Source organism: Spermophilus citellus (genome assembly GCF_964194105.1).
Source record: "Spermophilus citellus genome assembly, chromosome: 1".
In the NCBI taxonomy this organism is placed as follows: domain Eukaryota; kingdom Metazoa; phylum Chordata; class Mammalia; order Rodentia; family Sciuridae; genus Spermophilus; species Spermophilus citellus.
In genome coordinates, this window is record NC_138182.1 from 219902371 (window position 1) to 219925817 (window position 23447).

Here is a 23447-nt window from a genome sequence, read left to right on the forward strand (position 1 = left end):
GTATAGAGATACTCATCCTAATCTCTGGTTAGTTCATATGTCTGGTGTGTAATAAAAATTAAAGTGAACTTTCAAGAGCCTCTTAATGTTGTCTTTTTGCCAGAATGATGAAAAGTTTTTAGAAGTTAAAAAATTGAAGTTGTCACCTTTGTAGTAAGACAGGTTTGAATAAATTTTCTATTTTAATTCATGGCTGGCCAAGTGGTTTGGGGAACTAGTGTTTCTATTGGTTTTTATCTGAAAACTATAAAATCTCTCATTGCTTTTTCTTCTAGCAGCCTAAGTGAATTGGGTGGTTTTCTTTGGATATGAAATCTTTAATTCTACCAGAGACAGTTGAAATCTGGTTTTTAGAAAAAGTGACAATTATTAATTACTGACAAGTTAATTTTAACCTTCTTCTCAAATAAGAGCCTTCAGATACCCAAACATTCTGGCAAGGAGCTGTCATTCTATGTCGAAAATTTGCTTGTGAGGAGTATCCATCAGAGATTATTTAGCCAGTATATACTACTTACTGAAAAAGATTTGTCCCTTGCATCAGCGTTTCTAAGTACTATTTTTTCCCCAGAATTGAATCAACACAAACTTTATTAAACAAATTACTAGAAAAATTTTACCTTATCAAATGAATCTCTACAACTGTTTTTAGGTAGGTTTAGAACTCAAAAAATAATTCAGATATGAATAGGAAGATAAGTTGTTTCCTCAGTGTATATTTGTAAACTTTCATGTTCCATTATAACTGTCAATTGATACAAAACCTTACAGGAAAAATTACTTTTTTTTTTTCTAAGTCAAAAAAACTTTGCTTTAAACCATTGAACTTAACACCCAGGAAAACAAAATTTGTCTTCATTTCAGTGGTTTTACATCAGTGTCCACCACTGCAGAATCATCTGGGTGTGCAGGGAGTCAAAAGCATAAATACTGAAAATAAAAGTAAGTTACTTCACACGTTTTGTAGAGGATGAGAACATTAAAGAACTGTGTAATATCTGGAAACTACTATTTGAGCTTTATTTCACAAAGAGAATGGTCTAGGAGCAAATGTTTAAGTATCTAGGGCAGGTTCCCCAAAGTATGAAAACCTGTAATTTATCTGCCATTTTAACATATTTCGCCAACTATTCATTTTAGGTTATATACTGAAAAAGTAATGTACGAAGGCATTAAAATTTTAAACATTTTAAGACAGGATTTCAAGAAGGCCAGTATCGAAGAACCTTTGTAGTATCCACATTTAAACAAAGTGATTTGCAGGTATCTTGATGAAATGAGAAGATTGAGCCTTGGAAATTATAAAGTTAGGAAAATACTGATTTTCAAGATGGTGTTTTTCTTTTGATTTTATTTGATAGGAATATTATCAAATTTCACCTAAAACTCCTCTGGTCCACACTAAGCAGAATGGTACTGGCTAACCATCTTAACCTGACGGTCATCACACCTTCTAAGACCCTTCAGCCTCATTTCCTCCCAGCAACTCAGACTCATGCCAAAGAGAAAACTATTTTTCCTTCTGCACTTCCTTATTTTTATAAACATTAACAGTTTTCAATCTTATAAATTCTTGTATCCCTTTTGGAACCACCAATCAGCTTGCTGATTTACTAATATTAGACACAAAGAGGACTTCCTGGAAAGCGATGAGAGAATTTTGAGTTGTAAAATATAGTTTTAAAGTTGACAATATGCAGTTAAAAACTGTAGAGCACACATAGGCTGATAAAGTTGGATGCGTTTTTCTAAAACCTTAGTTTTTAACTAAGTAAATGTTCAGATCTGTGAGTGTGTTAATCATTCTTAACATTTAAGTGAATCAAAGGCCAAAATAATAATGATGGTTTTAGATCCATAATGGTAGTTGAATTGTTTTTTTTTTTTTTAATTTTTCAGGATTCCCATCACAAGTATTTTCATGGAAGTCTAATCAAATCTGTTAACATGTAACAGAAATTTCATGTTAAATACTATTGAGGTAGTCCCTGAATCAATAAGCATTAACTTGAGCAGTCATGAAAAACAAGAGTTCAGGTTAAACTGCAAGCTTTCCAAAGAATGGAAAATTAATTTCTCTGTCATATCTGACCTACAAGGTAGAGTCCTTCATATCTCCCATTCTATTCCTAGATGAATCCTTTGAGAAATGTCATGTGCCAGACAGTGTGAAATCAGAGTATTCAGTGTGGAATAAGACAAATACAGCTCATAGAACCTAGATTCTAGTGGAGACAGACTAGCCAAAATTAGGGGGGCGGGGGGCATACACAACTTGCAATAAGAACTCTGAAGAAAACAAACCTGAAAAATGATTTGAATGTCATGGTCAGGAAGACCAATCCATAAAGTTGATAGTTAGACTAAGAAAGACCCACTGCAGATTAAGAACATGAGCAAAGAGGAAGAAGGAAGTTTTCAAAGAGCAGTGGCAGGACAGACCTTGCAACTTGAAGAAATGGAAAGAAAACTGGCATAGAGAATAAATGTACTGAGTGCGACATAGAAAAGTTTAAGTTGGAAAGAAAATCAGGCTGGATTTGACCTTATACAACTTTAAGAGCTGGTCTGGTCTATAAAGCTGCAGTCTTTGTGTCTAATGTTAGATTAAAACTCCACAGTTTTTGAGAAAGGAAAGGTAAAAGTTTCAGGGTAAACTGAACCCTGTCAGTTTCTGTTTTTGTTTCTAATCTTTATTCTGTGGGCGTCCTGCAGAAAGAAGTCAGAATCCTTCACCTTGGAGCTAAACACACGTAGCCCAGGAGTCAGAACAACTGGAGGATCCAGGGCAAAGTAGAGTTAGTTGCAGTCCCATACCTGCCTCATGCTAATAATATTAGTCAGCAGCTCTGTGTCATTATGAACTACCACGAATGCTGCTTCACCTCTGCTGAAAAAATTTCACTCAGGACTCTCCTGTGGTTCATACTAACCAGAACCTTATAAGGAAGGCAATTCTAGGAAATGTGATCCAGTATAACCACATTGACACATGACAAAATAATCATGTCCTGTAAGACTCTTCAGCCTGAATTCCTCCTAGAAACTCAAACAATGTATGCCAAATAGAATTCTTTAATTTCCCTTCCAAACCTGCTTCTTTTGGGGTTTCCCTATTTTTATAAGCAGTAACATTCCTTCATCTCAAAACTTTCTAATCTTCTAAATTCTTCTCTCCTATGTCTCCCTCTTGCTTCCATCAGTCTAGATCCGAATTCTATTGTTTTACTTTTGCAATACCCACCCCATTGCTTGAGTTCAAACTCACAATCATTATACACACATATTGATTTCTTATTTAGTTTGATATCAGCCCCCTTCTGGAACCCAGAAGTACAAAAAGGGCAATAAGTTACAGTGGAGGAACTAGCATGCTGTTATCATTATTTAAACCAAGAAAAACACACTGTAGACAACATGAAAGATCTAATAAAAATGTGTTCTTACTCCTGATTCTAAAACTTTAACAGCTGGGCTTTCCCATGTGGAATAATGTTACATAAATAACTCAACCAGGAAACAAGGGGCTATGAAGAAGTCCAACAAAATGATAGATGATCTTGGACACTGCATATCACACCCAGTGGAGTTACAAGGAAACGAATGGTCATAGGAAGATGATGGTAAGCTAGTGCTGGCATGTGTGATCAGTGGACTTTGCAAAACCTCACAATCACCTGAGTCATGATATTGCCAATCTCTCAGAGGGATTTTTTTTCCCTACTTAAGTTTATTAACACCCCTATGGACCTTTTCTGCTCCATCCAAATTTGTCATCTTTTAATTAGTCACAGAAGTCCAGGGTGGAAAAAATGATTCTTCAGAAAATAAACTGGTTGAGCTTTACAACTAAAACAAGCCCCCAATTCTTTATTTTTTTTTTAGAGGGAACAAATATCACTGAATACATCCTATTTAGTATTCTTGTTCACATAATCTAGTCAAAACTAATGTTATGTTTCCTACTGCCACTTTTCCCTTTCAACAACGTATATACAGTTGCAATTCTGACACAAATGCCGAAAGGCATTATGAGAAAACAGGAATGGAGAATAGAACTTCAGCTTAAGAAAGTGAATGCAGTTTGCCTTTTCCATTTATGTGATGAGAAAATGGTGGGATTGGAGCCACAATCCAGATGGTAGGTACAGAACTTGGTGGTAAGTATCCTCACCTCCCCCAGATTTAGGTTAGAAAATTTTTAAAAGCCTTCCCAGCTCTGAAAAACATCCTGTATTTATAGCACACATTTTCTTCACTGGTCCCCACTTAACCAGCAGTTACTTAAACATGGACAAAGAACTCCTTTGAGAGTGAAGAATCAGTATTTTTTACCAGATATGTTCTTGAAAATCCCATCATGACTGGAAGTTCTACATTTGTGAAATGTAGTGCAGTTCACTGTAGTTTCTGAAGAGTTACAGAAGACATTCTGTGATTACACCAGCAGTTACTTCAGAAGGGAACACTCATGGAGCATGCAAGCAGAAGAGTCAACTGTTTGTTACTTTTGATTATTTCAGGATCACTTGGAAATATCTCTCCCTTCCACCCTACCTGAAACCTGAAATTACACTTTAAAAAAAAAACTTAACATTCATGTTTTATAAGTGTTTATAGAGTAAGGGCACAAAACATTTTAAATAAGTCCCTTCCTTCTCCCTGAGTCCTTGGATGTAATACCTACAAATATTAGGTAAAGGAATCAGCTTCTTGAGGTACTGCATTTGATCCAGTTCTATTAAAAAAAAAAAAAATTGAGAAGAGCAACTGTTTTCAAAGTTGTTGTGGAAACTGATGATCTCCAGGCTGGTCAAAAGGAATTCAGCACTGGTAACTGATAGACACTGAATAGCAGACAGAAGTGAGCTGAGCTGGAGGATGTGCTATAGAAAAGGCTGACTGAGCAAAGCAGCTCCTTAGACAACAGCCTAAGGGTCATGGGCCATCTCTCTTAGAGCCATTGCTTCTAGTATTCCTTCATTCAGGGTGCCCCAGGGCTTTAGCTGAATTTTAATAATAGAAGATGTAGGAAATCAATAAAAAAAATTGGTAGAATTCATTATTTTTTTACCCTACAAAATAAAAATGTTTGCACATTAAATGTATATAATGAAGTAAATTTTTGAAAGGATACTCACAATACAAAATACTTTATGGAGTATGATGCCTTGGTGTTAAAATTGCTGTATAGGCATGTATATGTGCATATGCACATATTCACGCGAACTGTGAAAATACATACCAATGTATTAATAATGGTTTTACTTAGGAAATGGAAATAATAATAATTTTTTCTTTTCTAAAATAAACATTTTCATAGTATAAATACATGATAGAATAAATGGCAACTGTGTACATTTGAATTTCATGCCCTACTTTTTTTATACATGCTTGATATTTTCAGACCATCAGATTCTTATTGCAGCTGTTTTATTGATTTTTTTCTCTTTGTTTTACTTCCATGAGAATATGAAAGATCTTTGACATTTTCTCTCTGAATTTGTTTCTCTATCTACTTTTTTTCTACTCTCCCCCATACTATTTTCTCAAACTAAATGTTTTATTTTAATTAAAAGTCTTTAAAGGGTGGTCACTCTTTATTTGCCTTTGGAAATCCAGTATATGAACAGGGTTTAGTAAACTTCCATCTATCATGTAAATTCTTAATTCTTTGAAGAAGCATAAATGAACTAAATTTACCCTCTAATGCCCTGACTTCAAGCGTTTTCAACCATCAAGAAAAGCAAATAATTTACATTTAGAACTGACAAGAAACAGACTCAGTTATCTCCAAAATATATGCATTAAGAATTGTCTGCCAAAGGTTTTGTGTAAAGGCAAAAGACAATAAACTAAAAATGTATATACTAGTCAATGAAAGTTTTACTTATACAACAAAGTAAGTGTGATCCAATTTCCAGAAATAAATGCCTTGCATTGAATATAAAAATCAATGCCAAGTAAATTAGTTTATTTTTTGAGTTATGAAACTCAATTCTCTTCCATCTATCTTAAATGAAATTAAATGCATCTATCTGGGATTATACAGAAAAAGATTTCAGCTTTATAAATTTCCACAATTTTCTGGTTTATGACAATAATGGCAAACATATCTCCATTCACTGTACATACCTTATAAAATACTGGAGAATCTGGCATTTATTATGCCACCCAATTAGATACATTTTGAGACTTTTAAAAACCTGAAGCATTTCTAAGAGTCAGAAGCCCCCCCCACTCAGAAAAAAGGAGTTAAAAAAGTTTTTAAAAAATCTGTACATAAATGATTTCGTAGTACCTAAGTTTGGCATTGACCATTTTAAAAATGTTTTTCTATAATTATGTAAATTTCTGAAATAAGGCTAATCAATGACTATACTTCTATATATTTGTTTTATGCCTATCAATGGAAATCTTCTTTTCACTTAATGACTTTTTCCACAGTTCCTCACTAGTTTTTAGAAAAATGTCTAAGTATCAGCCATTAGATAATAAAGGAGTGTCAATGAGGCACAATTTATTAGTTTTCAGATGGTGAGGAATGCAGTTTACTGTTTAAAGCTCTTTGATCATTTCTTTCAAATCATAGCCTATTCCATCTACTTTATTACAGGATGTTCTACATGATCATAGAAACCATTGACAGTCCTTAGAAGCATAAAATAAAAATCCTGCCTACATTATAGAGAATTTTCCTTACACTCTGACATCAGAACTGTGGACCCCACTTTCTCCACTATTGGAAAAGTTTGCTCTGTGCTTTTCCCAATCCTCTTTTTCCAATGAAACAGAAGGGCTGATCCAGGCAAGGATCTTCCTTGCAAATAATAGATACTAACCCAAGTTAAACTAAATAGAAAATAAATTTGTGGGAAGAATATCATTTATCTCATAGGTCAACACAGAAGGCCATCAAATCAGGGAGGAAAATCAGAAAAGCATATAGGGAGAGTAGCTAGCTAAAACCTCGGTCAAGTTAATGCCACTGATGCATGCTGGACTGGCACTGGACCTTGCCACTGCCACTCTACTGCTTAGCCCCAAATGTGGAATCTCTATAGATGAAATAAATTTAATTCCAATCTCTTTTCCCATGCATCAAGAGCTACAGATTTGAAGTCCCAAAATTGAAGGTGTCATTCAAATGCTTTTCACATTAGTATTAGTCAAGTTATCACATTAGTGCTATATTTTTTTTTTAAAGAGAGAGTGAGAGAGGGGGGAGAGAGAGAGAGAGAGAGAGAGAGAATTTTTAATATTTATTTATTTTTTAGTTCTCGGGGGACACAACATCTTTGTATGTGGTGCTGAGGATCGAACCCGGGCCGCACGCACGCCAGGCGAGCGCGCTACCACTTGAGCCACATCCCCAGCCCCACATTAGTGCTATATTAAAAAAAAAAGTCACTCCAAAATCAGTGACTTGAACCAACAAAAAGTTGTTCTAGCACGTTTGTCTGTGGGTCAACTAGAGCTTAGCTAATAAAAAATGTGCTTGGCTCAAACTTCAGGGTGGGTTCACCTGAAGTCATGTCTCTCATTATTTTTGGATCAATGGGTTCCCTGACATCTTTTTCTCATAGTGATGGCAGAAATTCACAATGGCAAGCCAAGCTGTGTAAAAGCATTTCAAACCTCTGCAACATAATCTCTTAACAATCCGTTGACAAAAATCAAGTCACATGACAAACGCAGTGTCATATGAAAATCAGCCTACCTCTAGTAAAAAGAGTTGTAAAACCACATAACAAAAATCCTAAACACAGGATGGGGTAGAAAATTGGGACTAATATTTTAATTTATTTCAATGGCAATTCCTGTTGGTCAAGTTCTGATTTTGTGACAGTGCCTAGCTACTTAGGGATGAGGAGGGCATTTCTGGTCCACTTTATTTCCATAGGAGACAAAGGGTCCTATCCTCTACCATAATTCACACAATGGTAGAATCCTCATATATAGAAAGGGGTTCAAATGCTGAGCAGCCAGCAGAGCAATCAATCTGCATCCAAAGTTCCTGATCACTATGCTGTCTTTCCCTTCAGTGAGTTCGGGTAGATACTAAAGAATTTGCATACTGAAAAAAAATGGAAATTAAGTGAGAGTAGGGATTTGGAGATTTGGGCCACAGAGTAGAACGGTGGAAAACATAATTTTCTTCAGAGTAATGATGATAAGATTGTCATACTTGTAAGACATTTACCATGGCTCTAAACAGAACCCTGAATCGATGTGCTGTTCTCTTGTACTCATATCTCGTATTTCCTGAAAGAACATTATGTGACATGGAAAGAAAAGAACACTCTTATTTATGAGGATGTTCCATTCCCCACATACACACATCCCAGGAACTTCCTCAAAAACACATCAGAGAATTATCCTGCCATTGAATTATCTTTCTCTTAAGAATTTGAACAATCATTACCCTGGCTTTACTGTAGGAACCAAACCAGATATATGGAGCAAATGTTGTTTGATTCTACTCTTATTCTCTTGACTTCTATAATCTTTCCAAATGTGACTTCAGACACGGCTACGTGTTGAGCACAGTGTCCATAATTAAGATGAATTACATAACTTGATGAAGATGAGAAAGAAGAGACAGAAACGTGGGCTGATATTTGGGTAATCCATTGCTACACATTCTTCAGAAGGGCATGGTTGGGCTCATCCTTTTTTTTATGTATGTATGTATGTATGTATGTATGTATGTATGTATGTATTGTGGTGCTGGGGTTTGAACCCAGGTCTTACGCATGCTAGGCAAATGTTCCTCCACTAAGCTACATCTCCAGCCTCTTGCTCTTTCTTTTTACAGGTTGAATATGAAGGCAATCTTGATTGGAGGGAATAAATGTTGCTAATTCAGTTGTAAAAAAAATAAGTCAGTGTGTAGTTTAGGGCAATAATAAGACACCCTAGCTTTTCAGCACCTGGTGAGGAAGGATTCAAGTTCTTTTGGAAAACTGAGTTCACATGGAGTCCTTCCTGCCACCACTGTCCACCCACCAGGACAAGGCCTACCTCTCGTATTGCTAGAATAAGTTATCAGTATCATTAAGTTGGGAAAGCTTGCTAGGCTTAGAGATGGGCAGATTGATATATTGCTAAGTGGTATGGCAAAAGGGCCTCATGAGAGGGCTCAATTTTGTAAATAAGCTACAATTGCTATTGCTATTGATGATCATATATTAGAAGAATAATAGGATCTAAGATGACTCTTGAAAGTCACCAAGTGTCTGTTATCTATCATCTGTCTATCTATCTATCTATCTATCTATCTATCTATCTATCTATCTACCATCTATCTAATCTACAGGTACCAGGGATTGAACCCAGGGGTGCTTAATTACTGAGCCACATTCCAAGTTCCTTTTCTTTCTTTCTTTTTTTTTTTTTTTTTTTTTTTTTTTTTTTTTTTGAGACAGGTTCTTCCTATGTTGCTTACTCATTAAGTTGCTGAAGCTGGCCTTGAAATTGCAACTCTCCTGCCTCAGCGTCCTGAGTCTCTGAGATTACAGGCTTGCATTACCATCTGGGCAAGTGTCTATTATTAACTTTACACAGTCCATAAGGAGTATCTTAAGCAGATTCTATCTTCCTATCAATTCTGTGTACATGAGGTACTGAACACATAAGCAATGAACCATCTGCTTTGGCTTGGCCATCAAATGCAGGTTTTGGCTCAGTATTGAATTTTGCTTTAGCAAATAAAAATATTTAAGTCTGATTGAATTAAACAAAAAATGGACTCTTCCTTCTGTGGAAGCTAGATCTCTATGCTCAACCTGAGTACCAGCCTGGCTTACTTTTATTATTATTACAAGAACAACCCCATATAGGGCTGATTCTTCCTGTGTAGGTGACACTGACCAACCTAGAAAGGCATATTCTTTCTCCCAGTTACTTCAGATGTAGTTTTGAGATATAGTGAGGCCTGGGATAAATGCAATTAAGACGCATTAATGGAAACACTCTGATGAGGTCATCATGAAAACTCCAAGAGCTTTCTTATAATTATTTTCTTTTCAGTAATTTTATTTTGAACTCTTTTTCTTCTCCTTCACCTTCCTTTTCCTCATCAAATTCCCCTTAACGTGAACTCTCTCTCCTTTTTTTTTCTCCTCCTCTTCCTTCTTCTTTCCCCCTAAATTAACTGAAGACTGTTGCTTGAAGCTAAAATAACTGTGTCAAACATGCGTTAAAGACATGAAAGCTCACCAGAGACACTTATGGTCCTGCAGTATTATGTTACTTACACCAACTGGAGAATCCAGGAAGTGCTCATTGTCAAGTGCCCCTCCTAGTTTCAGCCTTGAAAACAAGTGGCTAGCAGATTGTTCTCATCTTCTTACTGGGAAAGGGATAACTCTATAAAATCAAGTAACAGCTTAGTGATATTTTTAAATACTGGAAAATCCACAAGATTTGTCTAAAGTGACATCTAACTCCACTTTGTATTACGCTTTGTATTGTCAGACACTATGTATGTTTAAGTTCTTTCATAAAAAGAGAGTTTCTGGAAGACCCCTCAAAGTACCCAAATATTTCTAGATAAGTCATAGGTCATTGCTCCCTAATGTAGAATAACATGTGAAAAGGAATTAATAATGCTTGCCGGCTTGCCTTGGGAATCTCCATCTCCCCAAATGCACTTTTGATGTAATATCCTGGTAGAAACCATTTTATTTGGCCACACCTAGAGTTTCATTAAATTAGTGGTAATTAAGATCATAGAAAAGGTTTAATTGCTTGTCCTTTTATCCCTTATTCCTGGGTGTAATGACTAATTGAAGGTATCCCACCAGAGAAAAGAGGAGGGAAAAAAGATTTATGATGTTTTTTAAATTCTTGCTTAAATCAAAGAATTTTATAAAGAACTTTAATCACAGTTTACATTTGATCTCTCACAGTGTCAGGAATTGTGCAGAAAATTCCCAGTACGACAACTCCTAGTCCTAGAAATCACTCAACAAGGCTCATACGGCAAGTGAAGCTCAATAAGCTCAGTAAATTAAGTAACTTATCCAAGGTCAGATAGAGAGTGAATGACAGAGAGTCAAGTGGAACCCATATCTGTTCAAAACCAAACCTATGTTCTTGACTTGAATTTCAGCATCCAGATCACCATGTCAAGTTATTTTCAAACAGTGATCTTTAAAGTTATAGATAATGTCCTAAGGTCACAGAAGGGAAAAAAAATGGTAAGAGCTTTGGAATTCTGTTTGGGCAGCCATTCTTTGAATTCTGCCTGATTCTTCTACCTTAGCCCATTTTGTGCTGCTAATACAGAACTCTTGATATTGAGTAACTTACAACAAAGAAAATGTATTAGCTCTTGGAGCCTGGGAGTCCAAGGTTGAGAAGGAGGCATCTGGTTAGGGCTTTCTTGCTATACATCCCATGGGGAAGGGAAAAAGCTGTGGAAAATGAAAGAAGGAAAGAAATGAGAATGAGAACAAGAGATGCACCTCACAGCCTCAAACAATTTTATAATTGACATTAATCCATTCACAAGAGTGGAGTCCTCATGACTTGAAATACCTCTTTAAGTCCTAACACTTAACTCTATTTCACTGGAAGTTAAATTTAATATATGATTTTTGGGACACATTCACACCACAGTAACTTCATTTGAACATGTGTGAAACCCATTAATCTAATCTGCTCCTTTCACTTGACCTGAGGCCTCAGAGTATTTCAGAGATGTAGTTAATAGCTGGTCAATCTGAAACTAGAATACAAGCATTCTCATACTTCCTTATTTTTCTTTTCCATTATACCTACCCTAGATTACAATAATTCCATTGCCTAGGATGAATTCAGTCTCAGTTTAGAAAATAAATAGCTTTAATTTTGATTAATAAAAGATTATATGTTGACTCAAACAACTAAACAGTGCCTCATAATTCAATAGATGATCCCACAGTTCACATTGTAATAAGACTCTGGTCCTTTTATATAGTTTTCTCAGAACTGTTCTCCCTGTATTTTCTTTTGTCTCACCTTTTTCATCATAGCTTTTGTGGATGTAACAATTCCAGATTTTGGCACTTTACCATAAAGTCAAGAGCAAGAAAAAATCTCTCTCCTTAGGTCCCAATGAAGAGCATCCAAACTCCATTTCCATAATTTTCCAGCAAAAATCTCTTTACATTCCATTGGCCTGAACAAGGTCAGCTATTCGTTCTTGACTATGGCCAGGGAAAATCAGATGCTTAGATTAGCCTAACTTTCCCAAATCATAAGGCTACTACCAATGCAATTAATTAGGTCCCTAAAGGAAAGTTGGTATATAGTTGCCAGAAGCAGGAAGGTATCAATGCTAGAAAGAAAACTAACTAATTTTACTACATAAGACCACATATATGCTCTCATAGATGCTGAAGCAGTAGTAAATAAGCAAGAATACCAGGATGTGCATTTTCTAGGAATAACAATACTGAGCAGGATGGCTCACCCAGAATTCAGCCAACCTGCCTAGATGAATCTTATCAATAGTGGGTAAACTATTAGGTTCAGTGAACCAGGAAGAAAGACAGCTGATCATGCCTCAGATTAGACAGGCAAGGAGCCCCTGCATCTCCATTATGCATCAGGGAAATTTGCAAACTATTTTTCATAGACCAAATGTGGCCCACCGTTACTTTTTATATGACTCACAAGCTCAGAATGGTTTTAATGTTTTAAAATATTCAAGTCATCAAAAAGGAAACAAATATTACGAATTGAAAACTTTACAAAATATAAACTTTATTGTGAATAAATAAATGGATTAAAACACAACAACACCCATTTGTCTACATATTATCTATGGCTGCTTTGAAATATTTATTATCTGGTGCTTTGTAGAAAGACTTTGTCAAATTCTGGCATGGAACACATGTACTCAAAGTGTAATCCCCAACTAACATCATCTTTACCATCTGGAAACTTGTTAGAAGTATCAAGTTTTAAGCTCACCCCAGACTTCTGAATCAGAAACTCTAGAAGCAGAGTTCAGAGATCTATGCCTTAATTTTGATTCTGGCTATAGTTTAAGAATCACTGGTAGAGAAAGAAGATATAAAAGGTGAAACCACAATGGGAGGAATACCAGGGTCAAACCTCTTCATATCAAACACTTCTAATTCCCATAGGCTAGAAAAAAAATGGGATTATTACTAAAAAAGAAAGCCACATATGTCATCAATGCTGACATCAGTGCATTTATATAAAATAAGAGGCACTTACAATGCCTTTCTCTTTTTGCCAATGGACCTAGTTCCAGCTATACCAACTATATCAAACATGTGGCTGTTCCTTGACTAGAACAAAATCCTACCACCATCTGTGGCCATCTGCTCTGCATCCTAGTTCATTCTCTCTATATTTTACATAAATTTAAAAAGTAGGATTCCCCTCTCACTTTTAGTTTTAGATTACCAGGAATCTTTGACTCTTTTTTTAAATTACAGGTTTAACACATGAAATCTGAAATGCTCCAAGATCTGAAACTTTTTGAGCACTGATATATGATGCTACAAGTGGAAAATTTCACACTCGATCCTGTGCAATAGGTCACAGTCAATACAAGTACACAAAAAATATTGCATAAAATCATCTTTAGGTAATGAATCTGAAGTATATGAAACACAAATGGACTTTGTGTTTGGACTTGGGTGTCATTCTCAAGATATCTCATTATGTATATGCAAATATTACAAAATCTGAAAATATCTGAATTCTGAAACACTTCTGGTCCCAATAATTTTGGATAAAGGATACTCACTCTGTGTTTTGCTTTTGTTGTTTTTACATAACTGTCAGTATATTTCACACTAGTTGAATTTCCATGCCATTAGAAGTTTTATTTTGTTCTTCTGGATGGGAAAGCTGAGCAGGAAGGGGACAGTGTATGAGATGAGGGAGGTTGGGAAGAAAGGGAGAGCAAACTAACAGCAGGAGAGGTAGAAGCAGGAAAACAAAACAAAAACAGACTCTTGGTGCTGCAGGATGTCAAATCTAGACAAAAAACACCCAATACCAGGGATCTGACCCTTTTGTACTAAGAAAAACAAAAACCATGTTGAGATGTGAGAGACACAATTTGAATTTTCAACAATGTTTTCCATATGTCATCCACAGTCTTTATAGGTTTCCAGCTCACTCCTTGATAAAATTCACATTTTTGATTCTAGTCATAAGCACTCCTTGATAAAATTCACATTTTTGATTCTAGTCATAAGCACTACAAATGTTAGCCCTGCACACCTTAATAATGTACTGAAAATGTTTGAAAAAATATAAGAATAAACTTTTAAATACATTTTACAAGTGGGATAGAGATTAAGAAGTAACATTGATTTCTAAGGAATAAACATTTTAATTTAAACTACATAGCTATATTAAAATAGTTGACCCAAGAGCAAGTTAGAGGAAATTTTTCTTTGTGTTTCCATGTTTCTGATTCTGTTCATTGAATGCACTCACAAAACTATATATAGAGAATGTGACACAGGCTGACTGTGTGCAGAATGATCATCAATTGATGGATTAGCCTGGCACATTAGGAAGGAAATCTTATATATTATTATACAATGATATATGTCGCTATTATATGGCACATTCTTACAGAGATGAAAAATAAAGTAAATGAATAATTTTCACATATTCTTGGGTCACAGCTCTCTCAGAAAATCTGGTTAAAACTAAGCATCCTCTTCCCAGAAGAATGTCTATAAACATTTCTGCTTATATGTTTAGGAGGTTAGGAACCCAGGTAAAAAGCTTCCAGACTATAGATGAACTTTCAGGGTTTTATTTGATTAAAAAATTCCCAGATGATATGATTCCATTGTTTTAATCATGTAAATTGGTCATCAGAATGGAAATGGTAGCTGCTTGAATGGTGGCTTTTTAGGGAAGAATGGCATCCTGGCCCTAACTTGTGCTAATTGCCTGGTAATAGATTTCCTTGGGTTTCTAAAGGAATAATTTTTTTCATTTGGGTTGTTCCTTTGTCTTCATTTTTTCATAAAAAAGTGTTTTGCTTCAGAAATATTCTAAAAGAGAAAAAGAAAAGGTAATAGAAAAGTAGCGAGCCCATTGGGAAAATAAATGATATAATTACAAATGACACCAAAATAAATTAAGGTTTTCCTTCTTCAATCCTGCTTCTTCCTCCTAATGACTCTGATAAGTCAAGTGTTGGGTTTTATTAAGTAGAGCAGAAGTGAACTCTCTGGAGATTAAAGCAGCTATTAGGATTCATACCTGCTGAAACAGAAGGAGTCTCCTCCCTTTTGTAGTTAATAGATAGGCCTATACTGAGCACATTTTGTAGCTGAGAGAAAGAAAATGAAGATGAAAGAAAATCTTTTGAAGACTAGAAAAAAGGGAAAGCCCCACTTATATAGTGAAACCCCTTAAATTGTTTTCCAAGGGACAGAAGAAAGAACACTATTTAAAGGTCACATTGGCTTGTTGGAATTAGTTTGGTTTTCAGAAGATAAATATTGTGTATGGGAATATAAAAATGTCTGCTAGAAACCACTTTCACACAGTGAACAAAGGAATCATCCCTAATATGTAATTAACTGATGTTCCCTGTTCTCTACAAATGTTGGCTTTCAAAGACTTTCAAAGTGAAGGGGTTCTTTATTAATTGGCTAACACATTCCTTAGAACTTCTAAGAGATCAAGACCACAGGGTGTTTCAAGGCTTTAATTTCATAAAAAATATATGTAAGCAGATTTTTAAAACATATTGACTACAAAAGCATTGTCATCTATTTTAAATATTACAGAATTAACCTATTATTAGCATTCAGAAATTTTGCTGCCACACACTGTATTAGCTCAGTGTGTATCTGATTATAATACAATTTGCTCTCAAGCCCAAATAGGTTCTGTGACTTTAAATGCAAATTGCCAAACTGTTCCTGAGGCAGTGAAAGGAAGAATTGCATCCATCATGCTGTTATTTAAAATGAATTTTAACCCCTTAGGCTGAAAAAACAAACAAAAACCCAGATTGCCACAAAGGGAAGCCAAGTGTTCTGTTGGAAAAACAGCTGCCCTTTCCAATAAAAACTGTATTAGACTGCAATAATACCATAGTGAACAGCATTTGATTTAGAAATCACAGACCTGATCTAGATGAGATTGAGGGTGAAAAATTAGGGAGGAAATGAGTGAGAATATTTCATAGATCCTGCCTTCCCACCCCCACACACCAATCCATTGATGACCTTGTGTTAGGAATGATTGATGTCTGTTTCACTCCAAGGAACCACCCTTGAGATCTGACAGGAAATGGTGGGCTGTTTATTTATTTTTTAACTAGAAAACAAATTGAGTTCCAGGATTTTATTTATTTAAAATTGAGTCTTACTTAGAAGTCACCCTAAAAGCAAGTATGTTAAGTGATCTTCTGCCTATTATAATGTATTGAGAGCTTCACATTTGATCACTGGATGCACAATTATTTAAATGGATCATTCACTGTATCCTCTTAGCTGCCAATGGTTCAATTCTCGAAAATTGTTAATGGTGCAGCTTAGTTCATAGTAGTGTCTTGTTCAGGGGGCTGTGTGTCCCTGTTGTCCCATTCATCACCAGACCTACTCTCTCTGCAATGTGGCTGGGTGCCCAGGGGATGAACTAACTACTGCCTGGTAGAGGAGAAGACTCAAACACTGGCACTTGGCAGGAACCTCTGCTCCTGCAACTGAGTGCTAAATTATTTCTGATATATTTTTTCAGCCATGCACTGCAGGACTGGCTTAATGCAGCAAGAGCCTCTCTTGTTCTTTAAAATGGCATTTGAGTATCAGAACTGTAATAAAGCATCAAACTGAGATGCCCTCTGCAAGAGCAGAGTGATGAACATATCTGTCCTGCAAGATGTTGAAGGTTTCCTGTTGTTTTTTTTTTCCCCGGGGGGGGGGGGGGGGGGGGGAGGGGCGGAGGGAATACGGGGAGGGAGGTTGCGGGGGGTCAGGGGAGATGGGGGGTGTCTCATGGGCTTTTTAAAATTTTGAGACAGGGTCTCACTAAGTTGCCCAGGTTGGCCTTCAATTTGTGGTCCTCCTGCCTCAGCTCCCTGAGTAGCTGGGATTACAGGCTTGGGCCATCAAGCCCGGCATGTTTCCTGTTCTCCATGTGCATGAGGATATAAGTAGAGATTCACACGGTAAGCCCAATGTGACTGCTTTAGAAGCTCAGTAGTTTTTGCACAGGTATACGAATTGATCAAATTGAGCTTCTGAGGCAAAGTAACACTATTCAGCCAGAGCAGGTAACAAAGCATAAAAGCAGTCTTCATAATGTTGAGGAGGGATGGTCTCAGTAAAAGGGTATAAGTGACTTTATTGCTTCTACCTAAAGAAAAGCCCAATCAACCTTTGCTTTCCCAACCTGGCGTGATGTGTCCTGTAGTGATCCAGTACTGTATACTAGTTGGGTTTGTCTGCTGGGCACAGTATTTTTTTTTTAAGAGAGAGTGAGAGAGAGCGAGAGAGAGAGAGAGAGAGAGAGAGAGAGAGAGAGAGAGAGAGGAGAGAATTTTTTTTTAATATTTATTTTTTAGTTCTCGGCGGACACAACATCTTTGTTGGTATGTGGTGCTGAGGATCGAACCCGGGCCGCACGCATGCCAGGCAAGTGCGCTACCGCTTGAGCCACATCCCCAGCCCTGGGCACAGTATTTTTAAGAGATTCATAGATGGACTAGAATATCAGTCTTCCCAACTCCCCAACCCATAACTTAGTATTTCTGGGTCTCACTTGTCTCTCCTGTCTCCTACATGTGCAAATATATAGAATGCTGGTCCTGGTTATTTCCTAAAATTTTAGGATGAATCTCCTGAAAATCCAACATAATATCATTGTATAAATAATCAAATCATAAATTATAACATAATAGTTTTATACTTTCCCATCCCCACATCCCACACCTCTCAGAGTGGGTCAAACTCCACACTGAATCCTATTTTCCAAGGATTTTACACTTAAAAACAGGTTACTTCTTCTTTAGATAATTTATTCCTAAGAACCACTCAAGAGTAGATGGTGATAATAAACACTGGCAATTGAGCTACCTTGCTTACAGTGACAAACATTAGTAAAATTTAGAAGCTTATGATTAGAACTCCTGTATTGCTTACATAAAGCTAAAAAAAATCTATGTGGCTTGTCTCTTTTTCTTCTCAAGGAACATAATTTTAAAAAAATAAAATTTTGTTAAAAACAAATATACTCCCATACACACATTTCCCCCACAGCTGAAACCTGTTCTTTTTTACTCATCTTCCAAGGGGAAATTTACTGCAAGCAAAGTAAGACGTCTCCTATTCATTGCTCTGGCTGATTGTATGATAAGCTTCTGTGGTCCAAACAACTAATTTAACAAATTTTATTTTTCTGCCAGTTGCTTTGTCGTAATGTGAATACTTCTTTAGAATATTTTTATGCTTTTAAAAATGTTGTTCCAAATAGAATTTGTGGGAAACTACATTAACTTCAAGGAAAGCTCATAAAAACAAAAGACAAAAAAAACCCTTTTAGAAGTGCTGTATAGTAGCCAGGCATGTTAGTGCATGCCTGTAATTTCAGTGACTCCGAAGGCTGAGGCAGTAGGATTATGAGTTCAAGGCCAAATTCAGCAATTTAGTGAGATCCTGTCTCAAAAGGAAAAATTAAAAGGACTGGGATGTAGCTCAGTGGTAAAGCTACTGGGTTCAATCCCCAGTTAAAAACACATGCTCTGTAGCATCACATATTTCATTATACATGTTAATTTTCTCACTCTAAATCTTTCAAGAAGTGGCTCTAACATTCCTTTTTAAGTGTGCTCTTCAAGGAAAAAAAGAAAGAAAAATCAAGGAAGTCTCTTGATTTGGTAGGCAATTTGTCATAGTAGCAAAATCATCTCAATATGGCATGATTCCAGGGCTGGGTTTGTGGCTCAGTGATAGAGCATGTGTCTTGCATGTGTGAGGCACTGGGTTCGATCCTCAGCACCACATAAAAATAAATAAAGGTATTGTGTCCATCTACAACTAAAAACAAAAATATTTTAAAAAATATAGCACAATTCCAGCTTTTTGTAGTGGAGGCCCAGAAACACAATGGATTCTGGCAGTTTCTAGGAAAGTTCCCGTGTGCTTCTGAGAGATCTGTTAACTTCTGAGGTCCTGGGATCCGTTTAATCCAATACTGTCTATAGAAATGTAGTGTAAACCACCTGTGTAATTTTAAATGGCTACTATTAGTTTCACTATAAAAAGTGAAAAGAAACAAATGAAATAAATGTTTAATATACCAAGTTTAACACCATATCCAAAACATTATTTTAATGTGAAAGTCGCATACTAATGAATTTCTCTTTGTCTTCAAATCTAGTGTGTACTTTGCACTTACAGCACATCTCATTCTGGTTCAGCCACATTTCAAGTGCTCAGTAGTCATATGTAGCTAACAGCAACAATGTTGGAAAATACATATCTAATCCATTGCTTTGACTAAGACATGTAATAGTGCCTAAGGGATCAGAAGGAATTGATATGAATTTCAACCATAAGCAGTTCATTACCTTTTGTTTTTACCAAATCTTTTTTTAAAGCATTATTAGTAAAATGACTCTTAGATGTACTGAACCATTCAATCATTCATTCCTTCAATATGCAGTGGTTACTGGATACTGATCTTATCTCAAATGCTACATGATCTCACAACTTACAAAAGTAAAAAAAAATGAATTTCTTCCTACTGACAGGATCAGATAGATTTCTTTTTTTTCTATTTTTTTTTTTTTGGTAGTTGTAGATGAACATCATGCCTTTATTTTCTTTATTTTTGTATGTGGTGCTAAGGATCGAATTCAGTGCCTCACACATGCTAGGCAAGGGCTCTGCCACTGAGCCCCAGCCCCAGCCTTAGATTTCTTTTAATAAAGTTTTATTTTAAAATGATTTTTTATTTTCAGATAATTGTGGAGCTAGTATAGAATTCTCATAGATTTCATGCCCGGTTTTTCCAAATAAGAATTCTTTACACTATTATCGTACATTTATCACAAGTAATGAATCAATATCGATATAGTGTTATTATGTAAACTCCATGATTTATTCAAATATCTTCCCCTCTCCTTATGCCCTTTTTCTGTTTCAGGATCACATCTAAGATATTGTATTGTATTTTGCCATTATGTCCCCTTAGGATTCTTTTGGTTGTGGCCATTTTTTATGACCTTCCCTGTTCTTAATAACCTTGACAACAGTTTGGAGATGTACTGATAAAGCATTTTGTAGACGATTCCTCAATTGTGATTTGTTAAAAAATTTTTTCACGGTCAGTTTAGGGTTATGGAAAGAAAGGTCATGAAGGTGAAGCACTATTCTTATTCTTATCACACCATGTCAACAGTGCCTACTCTCTGTGACTCAGGACAACTGATGCTAACCTTGATTATCTGGTTGTGGCTGTGTGTGTCAGGTTTCCACCTTCTAAAATTACTCCTTTTTGCTTTTTCCTTGCTGTAATCTTTAAAAGGTTAAAAATAGAGTTCTCTTTTAGCACAGACTACCTATATAAATTACTTTGCATTAGAAATTTGTCTGTTTTCCCCTACTTAATTTTTTACTTAGTTTTGGACTCATGAATATTTATTTTGCACTTTGGGTTATAACCTAATAGTACTTTATTTTGATGTTCAAATGTTCCAGCATTGGTGATTGTGATACCGCTGTTGACCAGTGACGAGTCCTTGCTTCCCCGATGTTGAAGAATAACACCAAAGAAGCACGCCGAGGCAAGGTCAGAGTAGAAATTAGAAGTTTATTAAAGGACAGCAGAAAAGATTTCTCCCGGAGGAAGAAGGGGACCCAAGAGGTGGAATCCGTGGAAGTGCGGTTGTCTCCCCTTTTTGTAGTTTTGGTGATGGAATGTAGGTGGGAAGGGTTAGGACACAGGTGGGCCAAACGGGCAGGAAGGACTTTTGGGATGGGCTTATCACTCCTCTGGGATGGGCTATCTCCAAATCTGTTGGGGGCTGTTTCTTTGAGGTGGACTTTGGCCTAGGGCCTTTTCTGGACTTCATTAACATTCATTCCATGAGTTGTCCTGTGTTTTCCCTGAGTCATTCCCAGCATGGCCTCCATTTTAGATTTCACTCGGTATTAGACCCGATTTACCTAACTACACTGACTACCTAACTTTAAATCTGGCTTCAATTGGGCTTTTGGTTGACTTTTTTTTTTTCCTCTGATACATCCCTATCATGATGGTCTTTTTGGGTTCTTTTGGTTTGTTGTTGTTGTTTTTCTTTGGGTTTTGTTTTATTTTGTTTGTTTGAGAACTTTCTTGTCTTCTGGTACTGCAAGATGCTCTAGGCTAATTTGTATATTTCTTGTCCTAGTCTTAGAATCATGTTTTTCCAAGGAACTCTGGTTTCTTCTATTGAAGAAAAGTAAAGCAACCAACAATTAAGTTAAGATTTGACTTCGAAGTGCACCTGGAATCTCTAGCAAATATTACCAAGGCATTCTTGATAATCTCATGTGTAAGAAAATTTACCTACATCAGACAAATTTAGGCTTCTCACAAAATTTTTTATGTGAGTCAAATAAGAGAGATGGCAAGATATTAGAATACTATGTTCTGTGATGTTATGCCATGTGGAAAAAAATGACACCTGGATAAAAATCTTCATTGAAATAGAAAGAAAAATGTACTGGCACAAAGGGAGATGAAAGACTATTATCAAACTGAAAAAGGAATAAGGTTACGTAATAAGATTATGTATTTGTGTTTGTATATGTTCATTAGGTTGTAAGATCTTTAATGCTGTGAAAGACTTGTAAGCACAGTGCCTACTCTATAGCATACAAGTGTTTTTAAAACTCCTAAACTGAATTATCACTAATTTCTAGACATTACTATATTTATAAGCATTCAGTTTGGGAATAATCAAATGAAAAAGAAATATAAAGCTTTTCTTTATGTTCTTCAGAGAATAGAAGTTTGCATAGAACTCAGATCTATTCAATTATCAAACCTTTTATACTGCTCCTCTATTGCCCCAATTGCCTCAGTACTGCAAAGTCATTACAAGTATTTATTGTACATACTGCTAAGAAGATGAAGATTCACAAGTTTACTCTTTTTTTTTTTTTCAAGTAAGTCATGAAGTGCTCATTTCTGAAGACAAAGCTGGACTGAGCCAAGTGAATATATCACTGAGACTTTCCACTGGAACTGGTCTTGGAATAATGAAGGGAGGCATTCCTTCCAACTATGGAAGCACTAATGCAAACCAGTTCTGGTGTTTGGTTTGATTCCTCTGCTTCTAATTCAGTAGGGCAGTGACCTCATTCTAGCCCTGCCCCATGCTGGTTTAGAAATCCCACTCCCTTCATCTGGCTACCCTGGCATTTTCTGCAGCTTGTGTCTCTCCCAACCCTTATTGTTCCTTTTGTACCTGTTTCATATTTAGTCTCCCATGCATCTTTCTTCCACTTAACATTTCATATTTTCCCATTAATTCTTCAGTTATTAGTCAATTCAGTCTGAGGAGGAGTAAAGCACACACCCCTGGTGTAGTCCAGAGATTGGGATTTGAACCTATTCTACTTCATATTTTTATTAAACTTTTGAAACTAAACCTAGAAAATTAGGAATTGCTCCATTACATGTGATTAAAGCCCTATATTAAACCTGTATTTAGAAGTGCAGCTCCATAATCTTATTTAAGAAAATGTAGCCTATATTTTCAATTGTTCTATCTCCTTATATCACATATTTGAATTAATCTGAAAACCCTCTTTCATTTAATGCAAACTTTAACCAAAACCAAGGATCTTTCTACAAAAACCCAGAATGACAAATCTTTACCATTCACTCAAACATATTCCTGGAACTCACTTATTTGTGAGTCACTTCTTTGCTGTTTCACTTAGCTAGGTTGATTTGTGGAATGTTGCTCATCCTAGGGAAATGAAATTTATCTTATCTTCTGTACCTATCATTACCTATCAAATTGGATGATTTGTAGAAAATTTTTGAAACATCAAAGCACTGAATACATACAAAATATATTATTATCACTTCTACCATATACCATTGAAACATTTAGCAAGAATGAAGTCTTATACAAGTCATTGGAATAGACAAATATGAGAGGAGCGCAAAGAAGATACTCTGTACAGACTTCCAAAGCACTCCTCTGAGTTTGACATTAATCCATGAACCAGTGTTCTTTAAACAATTTTACTTAAGCATTGCAAAGCAAGCACCAGGCTAAGCCAAGAATTTGAGAATAAAAACAAAGCCAAAGCCAGGACCCAAGGACTAAGGCAGACAGGGGCCAGAAGAAGCAGAAGGAGGCAATGGGGGCTGAACCATCTCTGAACACTTCTAGCCTTTGGGATTTGATCTGTGGAGGTGGTAGTTTCATTTCCTGCTTC